The sequence below is a fragment of the Rattus norvegicus genome, chromosome 13 (assembly GCF_021556685.1).
Source record: "Rattus norvegicus strain SHRSP/BbbUtx chromosome 13, alternate assembly SHRSP_T2T, whole genome shotgun sequence".
Classification (NCBI taxonomy): domain Eukaryota; kingdom Metazoa; phylum Chordata; class Mammalia; order Rodentia; family Muridae; genus Rattus; species Rattus norvegicus.
The window spans coordinates 105,426,233-105,442,686 of NC_141546.1; the positions used below are offsets into that span (position 1 = coordinate 105,426,233).

Here is a 16,454-nt window from a genome sequence, read left to right on the forward strand (position 1 = left end):
CAGCATGCAGAATCCCTATGCAGACTTCACAGAGAGGTAGGTAAAGCTCTTTCAAGGCACTGGGATTCATCCCTCCATCCATGAGCACCTAGGGGCAGGTCAAAAATCACCTCTTCAGGTAGCTTACACACCTCAGAATTGGAGTGTCTGCCTTGCTCAGGGTCACAGGCCACCGGGGCAGGTGTGGGAGACAAGATGCTTGGTCTTCCAGCTACCTGTGGAGTAACAGCAGCTTGGGTAATTGTCTAGACCAACCCCAGAACATTAATTAGCTTTGACAGATTCTATAACCCAGGCTGCCCACTTCAGAAACAGGGAACTGCTTGGACTTGTCGGGAGAGGGTGTTTGGCAGCACCAACACAGAGGTGGACCCAAGCGGACTCCAGAAGCAAAGGGAACAGAGACTATGAAGAGGAACAGTGTGTCTAATAGGAGATGCCACAGAGGCCTGGCCTCAGAGCCCACTGGCGTACAGGCCAAAGTACAACTGGGGAGCTCACCTAGCCTTTCCCATGCCTCCATAAAATGAGAATAATAATACTGAATTTTCACTTCTATTTAAGGATTACATTTATATTAAAGAATTTTACAAGTAGAAGAAAACTGCCTGATCATGGAATGGTTGTGAATTCACCTGACTCGAACACCACATGGTATATGTATCCCTCAGCCTCCCCAGAGCTGTGAATGAACGCCCATGCCCTGCAAGGTGCAGAATAGCCTCTGTGTGTGTGCACGCGCGCACGTGTGCGTGTGTGTGTGTGTGTGTGTGTGTGTGTGTGTGTGCAGGCCGGAGGAGGAAATCCTCTCTACCTTATTCCCTAGAGACCTTGGCTCTGCCATCTTTGAGGTTACAGGGTGTGGGCCCTGGTGTTTCTCTATCGCCCGTCTGTCTGTCCATCCATCTGTCCGTCCATCCATGTGGGAGCACACGTGCTGTGGTCCATGTGCAGGTCAGAGAACAAGAAGTCAGTCCTCTCCTTTGATCTTGTGGGCTTCAGCAGTTAACCCAGGCTGTCAGGGTCAGTGGCACGTGTTCTCATGTGTTGGCCTGAAGCCTGGCTTTTGAACTTAAGTATTGGAGATCTGAATTCAGGTCCTTATGCTTAGACAGTGAGGATGTTCACTCACTGCGTAACCACCCAACCTACCATACTATGCGGCCTCGGCGGGATGGAACTTGCCATAGAGAGCCAGCTGGCCTTGAACTCACTGACTGCATCCCAAGTGCTGGGACCAGTGTCATCCCACGTGACTGACACCTCCACCTGGCTCTTTAAATTTTTGTCAGACATAACTGCTGCCACAGCTCAGAGAGACAGTAAGAGCTCTCTTTGGCCCCAGCAGCCTTGATGCTGGCAGCTTACAGCTCAACTAAGACTTCCCAAGAGTCTGACTGATAGCTTTGCTCTACCTAGCCCAAACCATGAACCCCAGCTTACACTAATGCCTCATGGGCCACTACTCTGGGGGTAAACAGACCTTACACCTGTCACTGTCCACCCATCCCTGCCAACACAGAATTGCTGGGTAAGACTGGCTGGGCCTGGACCCATGCTCCTGCCGTGTGTATTTTCTTGCATTTGTTTCCAGGGGGCCCTTTCGGCATCTGCTGTCTGGCTGAGTCCTTGCTCCCTTGTGTAATCAGGCCCTGGTGGCCAGTGCTGTGATGAATGGGCTTCCTCAGGCAAACAGGCAGTGACTGAAGCCCTGCCAGCTGCGTGGCCTCAGCCTGCACCGCAGTCCTGCTGGATGAGCCCATGTGTCACAGTGCTGGGCAGCGGTTCCTGGAGGCAGCGAGCCCTTTGCTCACGACATGTCCTATCAGGTGACTGCAATTCCATTTGGCTGCTGATGGCTGCCTCATTGCCTCACACTGCCCTGACCCCTCCATTGTGCTATACATAGCCTTCAGGAACAATCGTGGGTGAGGATGGAATTCTACAAATCTTCCCCAAAGCAATTTCAATATGACTACTGTGGATGAGAAAAAGACCGCACATTTTAGTAGGGAAACATCTGTCTTGTTGATAGTTTAGAGGAGGGGCTGTCACCGTAGCCTGTGACCCCAGTACCTGAACCCTTGGCTGGAGAGCAGAGTCAACCTCATTTTTAAGTCTACATTAATTGAATTTGTGTGGGGGGGGGAGAAGAAAGAGAGAACTTGTAAAATCCAGGGTCTCTTGTACGTGAGTTCCAGAGACTGAACTCAGGTCGTCATTCTTGTTGGCAAACGCCCTTACCTGCTGAGATGACTCAGTAGGTCCTCATCTAACCCATTAAAATATTTATTTATTCTTATTTTATGTATATGAATTTGCCTGCATGTATGTAATTGTATGCACCACATGTGCCTGGTGCGTCCTGAGAGCAGACGGGGGAATCAGATCCTCTTGAACAAGAGTTAAAGACAGTTGTGAGCTGCGAATGGAGCCAAGAAGCCACAAGCTGTCCCTCCAGGCCCCGTTCAAAAGTCTAGCTGAGCACGTCAGTGCCAACCACTGGGTACCTGGCAGTGAAGAAAACAGAGGAGAGGCTTGGCCCTCACAGGGAGGACATCCTGATGTGCTCAGAGTGGGTTTGTCACTAACCTTATCAACATGATAAAACACATAAACACTCCTCAGCCCCACACAGCAAGCACCCCGCGCCCAGCTGGGGCCCGGACTCCTCAGGATTGACTCCCACACCCTGGCAACCCACGGTCAGCACCACCATATAGAAAGACCCCCTGGGTTCACTCCCAAATCGTGTCCCAGTGAGCCAAAGTTCAGCTCACCCAGGTAGACTCTGTCTCCCTGCCAGAGTGTCCTCTCTCAGCAATTTTCTCCTCTGTTTCTCTAGTCCTGACCACGTAAAACCAGCATTCCAGCCTGCACTGCACAGTACAGCAGCCAGCCACAGACAGAGCAGGACAAGCTGGCTGCCCGTGCCTGTGTCAGAGGGGCAAGGAGCAGCACCCACCCCAGGTTAGAATAGGAAAGTCCTACCTATCACTTTGCCTAATGTCCTCTGGGGCGAATCACTTTCAACCAAGAATGTCTGGTTTCTCAGCCACTCAGTTTCTTTGACCAAGAAGCACTCTGGATTTGGTTTTGTTGTTGATGGTGCTGGTATTTTGTTTGTTCGAGAAGAGTTTTCCTATGGCTCAGGCTGGCCTTGAACTCATATAGTTGAAGATAACCTTGAACTCCTCATCCTCCTGCCCCCACCTCCCCAGCAGGGATTACAGGCGTGTAGTGTCATGCCTGGTTCTATTGCATCGCTAGGGATTGAGAACCCAGGGCACAGTGTGGCCAGGCAAGCACTCTGTGGCTGATTGGTTCATACCACTTGTTACCTGTGCACAGGGAGAGCCAGACTGCGGCCCGCCCGCCCGCCCGCCCGCGCGCGCGCACCCGAGCGCCCGCGCTCTCCTGTGGGATCCGCTGCTCGGCCCCGCCCACACTCTATTGCACAGCTCTCTGCTGTTGTTCCAGCAGAGCCCACTTGCCCACCATTTCCTAACCACTGTGCAGCTTACACCCAGAGCCTTGGCTGCGTTTGCGTTCTTTTCTGGATGTGTTCCCCTGATTTGCGTTCCCTCTCCTGGAGCAGGCTGGACAACTCTCGACGCTTCGGCCTGTCTGCCCCTTGATGTGCCGCACAGGACCCGCAGCTCCATGGCTTTGGGGTACAGCCAACTGGGTACAGACCTTCCCTCCCACTTGAGCCCATTGTCTGTAGAGCCTGGCAGAGTGTGTGGCCTGCTAGAGGAGCCTAGCGGTGATAAAGTGAAGTGGGAAGAGAGCAGAGCACAGTGGAGGAGAGAGGTGGAGGGAGGAGGACAGAGCCCAGGCTCAGAGGAAGAGGGGGTGTGTCCTGTTACAACTGCAGGAAGAGATGGCTGCCTTGCCTGCCCCTCATTCCTTCCTCCTCTGGCTGACACTTGAGTTGCCTCCGCCCTTGTCCCCACACCAGTCTCCTTCCCATCCTTTAATCCCCTTGTCGTCCACATCCTTCCTGCTGAGGCCAGGCTTTTCCTGCTGAGAGGGTGAGCAGGGAGGAGCAGGGACATTTCCTGCACAGGCTCGGTCCTCCTAAGCCGTCTGTTTAGGCATCTGAGAGACGCTACATCTTGGCAGAGCTGGTGCCTTCTGCTGTGATGGGATCTGGGGGAGCCAAGCGGAATATTCCCAATATCTAGCTCCTTTGTCTAAACAGTTTCATGAGGGTCTTCCTGGTTGACAGCAGCCTTCCACAGGATCCAACCTGTGCTACCGGTTTGTTCCCATCAGCCAATTGCAGCCCACCCCAGCTGTCCACAGGAGGCTTCCTGGGCCAGGGTCTGGTTCCTCTCAGGCTTCAGCAGCCAAGCAAAGTCCTGCTGTGTTCACTGGGACCTTGGTCTTCTGACCTGGCTGTTGGTCAATCGGTCAATCAGATGTTATTGAGGGACAGGGCCTGCTGTGACTGAAGGAGACTCAGGAAAACAAGGCAGGGCCCTTGTGCTTGGAGAGTGTGGGTGGGTGGGGTGGGGCAGCTTAGTAGTGTTGGATATCATAGCTTCAGGACCTGCATGGAGGCTGTTACATAGCAACAGCTCAAGGCCTCACTGTGTTGTCTGCACCCTGTGAAAGATGTCTTCGGCCTTCCCCTTTGGCAGCTGTCCAGAGGCCAGGGAGTGAAATGTTGGGGAAGAGTTTGGTGACAGGAACACTTGGACACATCCAGGTCTCCCTTGGTGGCAGCTGGTCCAGGACCAACTTTAGATTCTGCCCAAGCTCAAAGCCCAGTAGTGCCACAGCTTGAGCCTGAAAGAAATGGCCCAGTTTGCCTTAGTTTTTATGATGTCAAGTAGGGACAGGTTCATGTGCTAGCTGAGAATAAGCTGTTATCCACCTCTCAAAAGAAACAGCAAGGGGGTTGGTCAGGAGGTGAGGACAGGAGCTGAGAGAAAGTAGGCAGTGAGCCAAAAAGGCTGGTGGCACTGGCTGGAATTGGCAAGGCCAACGGGGGCACTTGCTCTGTGCTGGCCGTCTGCTCAAAGCCAAAACCTCCCAAATTACAGGCATTATCTTCACAGATGAGGGAGAGGGAGCCTAAAGAGGTTAAGAAATCTGCCTAAGGCTGCCCAAAGCCAGGGTTTGAACCCTAATTACCTGCCACCAAGTCCTGTCCCACCCCTACGACCCCAATCCTCGGTGCTGTTTACCCGGGTCTGAGGCAGAAATCCTCTTCCTGTGGCCTTTCTGTGACCCCACACCCTCTTCTGTAGCATTGCCAAATCCAGTTACGGTGGCCCTCCGCACTCAGCAGAACTCAGCAGGGGACTAAGGACTGGGAATGCCTCTGCCACTTCTGCTGAACTGTTGGGACAGCTCTGTGATAAATGTGCTATGAGGATGACATCCATGGTGCCTCATTTGAGTGTGTCATCAGACCATCGGACTGTGGAGAAGCATGCATGAGGGCAGCCCTCAGCTGATCCCCCCCCCCCATCCTGGCTCTGACTCTGTTCCTCCCCACCTATGGCTGGAGTAAGTGGGAACAGGAGAAGGAGGGGGAAACTGGCCAGCTAGGGAGAAAATGGATTTGTTTAAATTTCACATTGGCGGGTTGGGGATTTAGCTCAGTGGTAGAGCACTTGCCTAGCAAGCGCAAGGCCCTGGGTTCGGTCCCCAGCTCCGAAAAAAAGAAAAAAAAAATTTCACATTGGCCAGGTGGGGTCCAGAATTATTTTTTTTTTTTGTTTGCTCCCTTGTGTCCCAAGAGGCTTGAGCTTGCCCTCCATGGGATGGGCCAGTCAATGGATCTTCCAGAGCCTGAGGGAAATGTCTTGTTCTGCCTTTGAGTCAGAAGATGTTAAAAAAACAAACAAGCAAAAAAAAACACATTAAACTGAGAAAGATCCAGTTGGATACTACAGTTCTTCTGGGATTGTTCTTTTCTCTTAAAAATTATACAACACCATCTTTGTGGGAAAAGCTGTAGCCTGAAGAGTTAGTCACAGATGCAGCCACTAAAAACCATCTTGGGAAGCATCCCAAGGAACAGCCAGCCATCCCTTCAGAAATACCTGCAGCTCTCCAAGCAAGCCAGAGTTTCCCCAGTTTGTTTTGGGAGCCGTGGGCAGGGACTTCGGAAGCAGACAGATACTTTAAACGGACATAAGAGAGACTGGGTGAAAGCTGGCAAGCCAAAAGAAGCCCTGAGCACATTCTGTGGGGTAGCGTGCCACTTTCTGTGAAGCTCACGCCTGTAGCAGACAAGGAAAACATCTGGACTTTTCTTACATCCCAGTGTCTCCCTGCTGTAATCATAATTCTATCACAATGTTACTTATAAACCCAAACCACACTAGAAGCCCACACCTTAGAAGAGAGAGGGCCCTAGAGTTGTGAGGCTGAACGGAGAGTTTGGAGGAAGACCTCTCAGAAGATTAACGCAAGCTGCGAATGGGAGAAGTGCATGCTGGGACTACACCAGGGAGCGGGGGGGGGGGGCTTCCGGTCCAAGACCACGCCCTACTCATATTGGCCACTCTCCTGTTGGCTGTGGTAGGAGGTCCTGACAAAAGAACTCAGGGCTCGCGGAAGCTGGCTTTGTGATGGCATCTGGTTCTCCTGGGATGGAACTGATCATGACGGGGAAGGCGGGGCAGCAGGAGCAGGAAGCCGCTGATCACACAGAAATCTGAGGGAACAGGATGAGGGGCCAGGCTTATCAAACATCAAAGTAAAACATCAAAACTCACCCTCAGCGACTACTTCCTCCAGCCAGGCTCAACCTCCCCAAATAGCATCAGCACCTGAGGACTACAGAGGACATTTCTCATTTAAACTACCAGAGTGCTGTTCCAAGGGACCCAAGTGTGATTCCCAGCACCCACTTCAGGTTGCTCACAACCACCTCTAATTCCAGATCCACAGGGATCCGACATGTCTGGCCTCCATGGGCACCTGCACCTACATGCTTAGTTAAAAATATGAACATACTTTAAGTGCATGCTCACCTGTCCTATGTTCCCTGCAGTATCATCGAATGAGAGGTGTGGGCGTCTGAGAGCTGGCCACCGGAGGGAGGGGGAGAGGGGCTATTGAAAGCAAACTCAGTGCCTGTTCATCCTTGCTGCTGCCGGTTTCCCTCTTGTGAAGCAGACCCCACCCCACCCCCACAGCTTGCAGCCTGGATACAGTACTGGGGGCTCACGCCTCAGCCCTGGCTGTGGCCAAGCCTCGTGGATGTGCTGTGACCTGTTGCAGGCAAGCACACAAACATGGGCTGTGCCCTGTGTTGGCCACTCTTCATTCGACTCTCACAGCGGTGCCAACTGCTCAGAATCTTGTTCTCAAGTTTTGTCTTCAGCAGTTAGACAGAAATCACCTAGTAGTAGTACTATTTATTGGTTGGTCATTTACCTGGGCTGAGACATTGTGTTGATTTCAGGTCACAAAGCCATATTTTATAAATAAAGAAATTGAGGAATGAGAATATATTTATCCATGGTTGACTAACCCAAGTTTCTCAGTTCCAACCATTCGATGAACAGCAGCGTGCTGTTGTCCCTGGCACACTCTCACCGTGTATACACTTACTACTGCCTAGGACTAGGGGATTGGGTTAGCACAGGTCTCAGCGTTTATTTATTTTTATCTCATGTGGATGGATATTTGCCTGTGTGTAATGTGTGTGCCCCAAATGTATGCCTGCTGAATGAAGAGGTCAGAAAAGGACATCAGATGCACTGGAACTCGAGTTATGCACAGTGTGGATGCTGGGAGCAGAACCTGGGTCCTCTACACAAGCGGCCACTGCTCTAAATCATTGAGCCATCTCTCCAGCCCTGATGAGCAAAATTCTAAAACCATGTTAGTGTTTAGGACACAGACTCTAGTGGAGAAGGGTAAGAGCACAGGGAGATGACAAACTTAGCTGATTTTCCTGGGGTTGGTCTTCCACATCTCTCCCATAGGCTTTCTGTGGTGAAAGCTGCAGAAACACCCCAGTGTCCCACGTGACCCTTTACAGTACTCACCCACCGTCAAGAGGAAAGTCTTCAGTCTGAAACACTTTGCTCTTAGCAGTGGAGTTTATTGGATGTGATGGTGTGTTTAACTTTTGTCACGTTGCTCCGTAAGCACCCCTTACAGAAGCTATCAGAGCTGATGGGTGGCGGTAGGCTGCAACGAGAAGACCTGAGACTTCCTGGACAACAGCAATCACCAGATGCCAGAGAGGCTCCCTCCCATCGCCAGCTATACAGCGTGTGCAGGTGAGCCCTGTCAACAGCCATGCCATCGAGGGAAATGATGGATTCCATTATCCGAAAGCCATAGGACTTCCCAAACTCCATCCTGCCCACTAATCACGAAACTACAAAGCCAGTGAGCTGAGAAGATGAGGAAAAGTAAGCGTGCTAACCGCTGAACAGGAAAGACTTCTGATAAACAGGTGGGTAAGGGAACACGCTGCTGACCATGGCTGAGGAAGTTATAGTCCAGTGCTTCTGAGAGAAGGGAAATGATGAGAGGCCCCGGAGTAGATTGACCCGTGGCGCCCCTTAGACCCGGTGTGACGGTGCATGCCTGCAGTCTCTGCATTCAAGAGGAGCAGAATGGGAAATCTTCCTGCAGGTACACTACCATCCTGGACTACATAGTGAGTTTAACACCAGCCAGAGACACATGAGACCTTGCCTCAAAATCAAAAGGACACACACACGCACGCACACACGCACGCGCCAAGGTAAAGTGCATGGTATCCGGAGCTAGATTGCTGGGCTCAGCATCTACCCCTCAGTGACAGCAGGGCCTGAGTAAGTCACTGGCTGAGCAGCACTTTTATCTGTCTCACCAAGCAAGGTGAGGATTACATGTAATTTCTGTACAGGGGCGGGGACAGAATATGTACCCAGAAAATCATAGGCGTTCTGACTGTCGGGATTTGCGGGGAATTCAGTGGGAGAGTCACAACGTATTCTACTGTCTTAGGGTTAGAAGAATCCAAGAAGCCTGAAGAAAGGGGGAAGAAGGGGTTGAAAGCCTGGTTAGGCGCCACCGGCGCGATGTGGTCATAAGTTCCAGTGCTGCTAGCCCCTCCTGGTTATTTCTCAGCTTTCATCGTGGGTTACCAGAAGCTGGGTCACAGTGGAGTGGCTTTCACACAAAAGCCCAATTCATCCCCTGCAGGTTTTCTTTCCGACACAATCACCCCACACAACAAGCTGCCCCATGCATGCGGACTGGGAGCAGCCCAAGCATGGACATCGCGTGCAGAGTTCTGCCTCAGGCCAAGCTGAGGGCTAGAATCAGGCAGAGGGGTCGGATCCTGACCTCCTGGAGGCCTGGGCTCTGAGCAGCCCACTGTGATTCTGAGCCCCATTCAGCCGCTCTGGGGCCAGAGGCTGAGTGCTGAGCTGGCTTAAATATGTGTGCATAGGTATCTCTCAAGTATTTTCCTCAACTGAACCTGGGAATCTGTAGGGGATGTACTCAAAGATGTTAGCCACAGTTCTTAGAATGTGACTTAAACTGAGCTTGATTTTGTCTTTTCAGTATGTTTCCAGTTGTCCACAGTGACACATGTTCCCTTTGTAGTTTGGGTTAAGAGCAACAATGTAGCCGTGTATGGTGGGGCACGCCTTTAATCCCAGCATTAGGGAGGAGGTAGAGCAAAGCAGATTTCTATGAGTTCCAGGCCAGCCTGGTGTATTTCGTGAGTTCCAGGACAGCCAGGGCTGTGTTGAGAAATTTTGTCTCATCCTCCCCCTCTTCCTCCGCCTCTGCCGCCTCCTCTTCCTCATCTTCTTTCTCCTTCTCTTCCTCTTCCTCCTCCTCAGCAGCATAATTCGATGCCCAAAGGTACAGAATCCAAAGACAGGAAATTCCAGGACTCCTAAGAGAGAAGCTGCCTTCAGCGTCAAGGTTTGTCCCTTTGTCTCCTAGAATTCTTAGAAGGATGCTTGAGGCTGTTGGCAACCAGAGTCTGGGTCTGTGAGTCCTTGTCGCAAAAGATACCCATCTATACTTAACTATATAAAGTTAAAAATCAATAAATAAAGGCAGAGGGCACTTCCATAATACACACACACACACACACACACACACAGACACAGACACACACACACACTCACACATACACAGACACACATATAGACACTTACACACACACACACAGACACACACACAGACACACACACACTCACACACACACACACTCACACATAGACACTCACACTCACACTCACACACACAGACACACACACTCACACACATAAATACACACACAGACACACACTCACTCACACTCACACACACAGACACACACTCACACACACATACACACACTCACATACACAGACACACACACACTCACACACACAGACACACACATAGACACACAGACACAGATATACACACTCACACCCACACACTCACATACACAGACACACATACTCACACACATACACACACACACACACACACACACACACACACACGGCTCACAACCATTTGTAATGGTATCCAATGCCCTCTTCTAGTGTGTCTGAAGACAGTGACAATGTACTCTCAGACGTAGAAAATGTATATATAATATAATGTATATACTAATATTTATATTTTATATTTAAAATATATTTAAATAATATATGAACACACACATATATATATAAATATTTTTTATGTATGTGAGTACACTGTAGCTGTCTTCAAACCCACCAGAAGAGGTATCGGATCCCATTACAGATGGTCGTGAGCCACCATGTGCTTACCAAAAATTGAACTCAGGACCTCTGGAAGAGCAGTCAGCAATCTTAACCGCTGAGCCATCTCTCCAGTCCTCTATGACAGTGTTAACTCAGTTCTCAGAGAGAACTTGTGAGACAGGGTCAGTCAGTTCTTATCCCTGAGGAAGAGGAGGTCCAAGGAGCTTGAATCCAGGCCTCTGGCCGAGGGTTAGCAGCCACTACACAGCGATGGCAGAAACAGCATTGTAGCTGTCTTCAGAGAGAAGGATGGGGGCCCACTAGAGCTCAGCTCCCCCCATGCCCTCCACCCTCCCCTGACTGGGCACACCCGTGGCTGAAATGCCAAACTTCTAAAGAGCTGCATTTTATTTCTGGAGGCCTTCAAGGTTGCCCATACCTTACCGACAATCCCTGTCTTTCACCCACCACTGGGATCTGGAAGGAGAGTGCAAAGTCACGCCATGGCAGTGAAACTTGGCCCCCTCTCTTCCATGCTTGTCCTGTCTCCCTTCCCTGTGTACTGTGATTTCTGAGAGACCAGTGACCCTGGGCACCCACTGCCGTGTCACTGACTTCAAGGACTTTGCCCCGGATTTCTCTTGCTCCTGGACACTGGCGATCTGCTTCTGTTTGCCAGAAAGGAAACTTGGATCCCTAGAAACTAAGGAACTTGTTCAAGGTCTCACTCCGGATGAGCATCTGATCTGGGTTCTGAGTGGGCTGCTAACCCCAGCCATGGTCACAATCCTGAAGAGTCATTTTTAAAGCATTTGTGTCATGAGAGAGGCACACAAGGACCAGCCACAACAGTCCAAATAAGGAGGACAATGGGACAGGAAGGGTAGCTGAGCCTGGTGAGGACTAAGCACACACAGAGCCAAGAGCTCTGGCAGGCCATGGGGACAAAGAAGAGGACACGTATGTTGACTCCAGGCCTAATAGCAAAGTTCCAATCCCGATTAGTGACCATGAGATCTTGGGCAAGTTAATCACTCTGAGCCTCAGTTTCTCCTCTGTAAAATGGGAATGATATCTCACGGGGTTTTCATAAGGGTTAACTGAACTAAGACTTTTGGAGAACTTAGAGGAGCTATTAGTCTGTAGTATGTCAGTGCATGCATGGTCACACAGGCACATGCTGTGTGCATGTGTGTCTGTACGTGTGTGTGTGCATGTGTGTGTATACACATACACATGTGTATGTGTGTGCATGTGTTTGTATGTCTGTATATGTGAATAAATGTGTATATATGTAAACATATGTATGTGTGTGCATATGTCTGTAAATCATACTAAGAAATTCCCTCTGTGCAGCTCAGACTGTGTGACATATGACCAGCCACCCCTGCATTCCTGGCCACATAGAGTAGGTGCAGATGTGTGTACATATCCAGCCATGACTACCCCAGCCAAGCATACAGTTCCAGACTTTGTTGCATAAAGTTCCCCCCAAACATGATGGTGTGCGACAGTCACCATTCCTCACAATTCAGCCTGGTGTCAGGGGGCTGCTCTCCTGTTGGTACCACAGAGCTTCGCTCACTGTGCTGTGCTTATGGGGAAGCCAGCTGGGGCCGTTCTCTAAGGCAGGCTTTCTTCACTCCAGCCTTACTGACCTTTAGGGTGAGGCAAGTCCCTGTGGAGGACTAGCCATTGTCAGACACGGAACCTCTATCCCTAACTTCCACCCACAAGCTCTCAACAGCAAATCCAAAGGTCTCTCCACTGTGGCCAAGTGTTCCCCCAGGGACGTACTGCCCTTCGAAGACAGCTGGGATATAGGGAACACTGCAGGGGTGACCTGTCATTGTTATCAGTGGTCCGGTCTTCTCATAGACCAGACAGGGTCTTAGCAGCAAGAAGGCATAAGACTCAGACCACACGGTCAAGCCCAGAACCGTGGGTAGGGAGATGTACCACTGGGACACATCACTGTCTCTCCTGCCAGTGGTCATCATGGCCAGTGTGCACAGGGACCAGGAGGACAGAGCTACCGCAAGCTGATACCCTTTGTAAAAGCACAGGACTTCTCTGTGCCCTCCCTTGTTCCTGAATAACAACACGGAGACCTTTTTATTGTAAGCTTGGGCACTACAGTGGGACAGATACTCAGCTATTCTAACCTGACAATGCTAGCCTGGACTACTTTCCAGACACATGGCCCAGACCTGCCATCTTAGTCATTCATGTCCATGTGGTGACTCCCCTGGTCCCTACCTAATCCCCTCTCCCTGTCTTCTGGGCCCAGAAGTCCCGCCTTTTCCTCTCCTACCTAGCAATAGGCTGTTCAGCTCTTTATTTGACCAATAAGATGGCAATGGAGAACAACGTCTACAAAACGCTAAGTCAGGAGATGCTTCAGAATAACGACAGCACCAAAGTCAGCACCACCACCGGGTCCAGGTACAGTCGTCAGCATCTGAATGCACAGTGCACAGAAACGTCCTTCAGGACCCTGTGGGTTGTCATTTGCACAGTGTGGAAAGGGTTCTTAGTGGCCCCAGGTTTGGCTTGGCTCTGTGAGGCCCAGACACAGAGTAGGGGGTTCTGATTGTACAGTCACCGATAGGAAAAGTGGGAAGGGAACCTTCCTTGGTCCTAGAACCCTGCTCAGTGTCAGCTGTCCCTACTGGGCCTTCCAAATGGTCCTTCAGCACCAGAAACATCAGGTTTTAAACCTTCAAACAGGATGAAATACATTACAGCCCCCTGCTGTGTTGGTTCTCAGAAACCTTCTATGAGGAAGGCCAGTGCTCAGACCGTTAGATTGAAGTGGCTTAACTTAATTCATCTCATTGGCTGTCGAGGACAGTCACAGACAGACCCTGCCACTCAGGTCCTGATGGGCTGCTCTGCGTGTAGGAAGTTCAGGTCACCCGCTCTGGGAACTAACATCGAACTAGCAGACCAAGACACTAGAGCTGCAGAGAAGCCCGGGTTGGGCAGCCCTGGGAGTGGCCACTCCCTCCAGCCTATCCCACGGTTTGGAAGGTCTAGAGCCAGGGCCCAGGAATTAAGACATTGAAGAAAGGGAAACAGGCTTAGTGGATGAGAAGTTGCTGCTGTGAAAACAGAGATGTTCCCCGAATGCCCCTCCCCACCATGAACCGAAGTTCCTAAGAGAAGCAGCATCCATAAGGATTGCAGACTCACTCACTGGTCAGAATATTCCGGTTGTGGAGAGTGGAGATGCTGTGACTCCAAAGCCAAAATCATTTCGGGGCTCTTTAGTTCCCCTAACACTCATCTGTCAGCTGCCTGAGTCTGACTGTCATACCATAAACCTCTGAGACGTGTTAGCAAGACACTAGCTTCCACCAAGCCCAAAGCTAAGCATGACATCCAATGACACTGAAACCTTAGCAGAGTGAAACACCCCACACCCCACACCCCACACCCCACACTCCACACCCCACACCCCACACCCCATACCTGCCCTGGCCGGAACCCACTATCCCCGTTAAATGTGTTTATCTGTGATAATAAAGGTTCATGTAGGGCTGGGATATGGCTCAGTTGGTAAAGTGTTCACCTAACGTGCATGAAGCCCTGGCTTCAGTCCCCACCACCACATAAAACTTCCCACATGCACACCCAGCACACGAGAGGTGGAGCCTGGAGGAGTTAAAGTTATCCTCAGCTACGTACTGAGTTCAAAGACAGCCTGAACTTACAAGCACCAGGATAAACCTACAGCACTGAGGATCTTCACTGGGTGACCTCACATTTGGGGAGCCATAGGATGGAGGGCAGCCTCCACCAAACAAACAAAACAAGTTTGTGTAACCACATCCATGGTAAAACAGGTCATTTAGGACAAACTGAATCCATGTTCCTGGGCTGTGGCCACCCATACATGGCTCAGGATATGTCCCCTTTAGAAAGAGAACCATGCTGTGGACCAACACCACAAGGTCCTGTTTGGGGCGGGTATGTGGAGAGACATGGAAACACATCTGGCTATGCCCAGAGGCAGCCTGGAATCTTTCCCACTGGCCCTGTGGTTAAACACTGCGTGTTCCTTTCTGCTCACAGCATTTTCACAAGTGCTTTGCACCAGGGCCTGGGTTCGCTTTGGGGAGAAGAGTGTAGCTGAGAGGGGTTCCAGGAAGAGCAGTTCCTTAGTAGTTCTTTTAGCCCCTGCTGAAGCTCCAGAGCCTGGCCCTGTCTTTGCTCCCTTCTTCTGGTTCCACCTCTCCATCATGGTGCCCTCTGACCCCTTTCGTCTCAGTATAGCCCATTGCTACTGCCCCTCCACTTACACTCCTGCATTTCCAGGTCACAGCACCACCAATTCCAGCCACTTCCTCCCAGTCAGTTACAACCTGTAGCCTGTTCTCGGGAGCACCAAGGCCTGGGTAAGATGCCCTCCATCCTATGGCTCCCCAAATGTGAGGCCACCCCATGAAGACCCTCAGCGCTATAAGTTTGTTCTGGTAAAGTGTAGCGGTAGCTTGCAAACCGCTCTGGCTCCTGGTGAGTCGCACATGCACACCTGCCCTGGAGCTCTTTAGATTCTTGAAAGAAAGACACGCACGCTAGTTCATTTTTGACATGCTGGGACTAACTCAAAGGCTGGACATTCCTAACCCTTCCCCAGCGTGCACACTTCTCCTCTGGTACTCCTGGCTTAACGACCTCTAATTCTATACTTTATCTTTGTTGTCCTGGCTCTGTCTGGGTGGCTCCCTAGTCTTTGCTGCCCAAGACGTTTCTGGGCAACCCTTCTGGGGGGGACCCCTGTATTCCTTCTCACCTACATTTCAGATGAGTTTCCTTCTGCAGCTCTAACTGATCTGTCTCCCTCCAAATCATGGTGATTCTCCTCTCTTTTCTTCTAGTTCCTGGCCTGTACAAATCCAAAGATCCCGCCTCAGTCTACCTGACCAGACATTGGTCATTGGCTCTTCAATCAAAAACCAAATGGAGACAAGGACCTTCAGCATTTGGATGGGCAGATTCCTGATTAGGGAGACTGGATTAATGCAAAGCATTAGAATCAATCCCCAACAGCAAAGCGTCTTCTGGTCAGCTTCATGCCTGCTTTCTCCTTTAGGGATCAGCCAGAAAGAATGGCTTGCTGTCTTCTACACCCCACCCTTCAGTTTCCTCCTCCTTGGAATTTCGTCTCCAGGCTCTGTGCGGGCTGCTTCCTCTTTCTAAATGTCATCTCTGCTGTTTTCATGGATGTGTGCTCTCCCTCTCTGCTCAAAACATCACAGGATTCCGGCTCTCCTCAGTAACCTTTGCCCTTGTGAATTCTTGACATTCTCCTTGGCCACATTGCCCTGTGTCATAATTCCAGGGCTGTAAATTAAGAGTGTCACACATCAGCACAGAAACTGCAAATCTGTGCACGGAGCTCTGAGCACAGCCACAGAGGGCAGCTTCCTGGCTGGCCCTTGTGCCTCTGTCTCTGAATGCAGCTGTGTCCCAGTGCTTAGTTAGCCTTCCCTCTCCCCCACCATCTTGGTGAATTCACCAAGTCTAGCTCTATGCCAGCATGGGCTGCAGCAGCGCAAGCCCCTCCTGAGTGATCAGATCACTCAACCTCCAGTACCCTCTGGCTCCTACAGCCAGTGACGGCTGTGCTGTCCTTGCTTAGGCCGCACCGGAGACACAGCTGACTTCTGTTCCTCATGCCTGCATCCCCTTCGACCTGCCAACAGATTTGGACACTTGCTCCTCTTGCCATTCTGCTGTGAACCACACAGCCCTTGCCTG

The 16,454-nt window shown here is 50.9% G+C and overlaps 1 long non-coding RNA gene across 5 annotated transcripts in view; it reads left to right on the plus strand.

Moving 5' to 3' along the window:
• Nucleotides 1–15,747, plus strand: part of LOC102555043 (uncharacterized) — a 43,098-nt gene extending 27,351 nt beyond the window's left edge. Inside the window, exons 3-5 of one of the 5 annotated variants that reach the window (XR_015635806.1) lie at nucleotides 8,122–8,434; nucleotides 9,822–9,906; nucleotides 15,572–15,747. This is a non-coding gene — a long non-coding RNA (uncharacterized LOC102555043). Of the gene's footprint in view, nucleotides 1–3; nucleotides 37–309; nucleotides 605–8,121; nucleotides 8,435–9,821; nucleotides 9,907–15,571 lie in introns of those variants that run through there. The other 4 variants (XR_015635805.1, XR_015635808.1, XR_015635809.1 and 1 more) reach the window with 4 other exon arrangements.
• The last annotated feature ends 707 nt before the right edge of the window (nucleotides 15,748–16,454 follow it).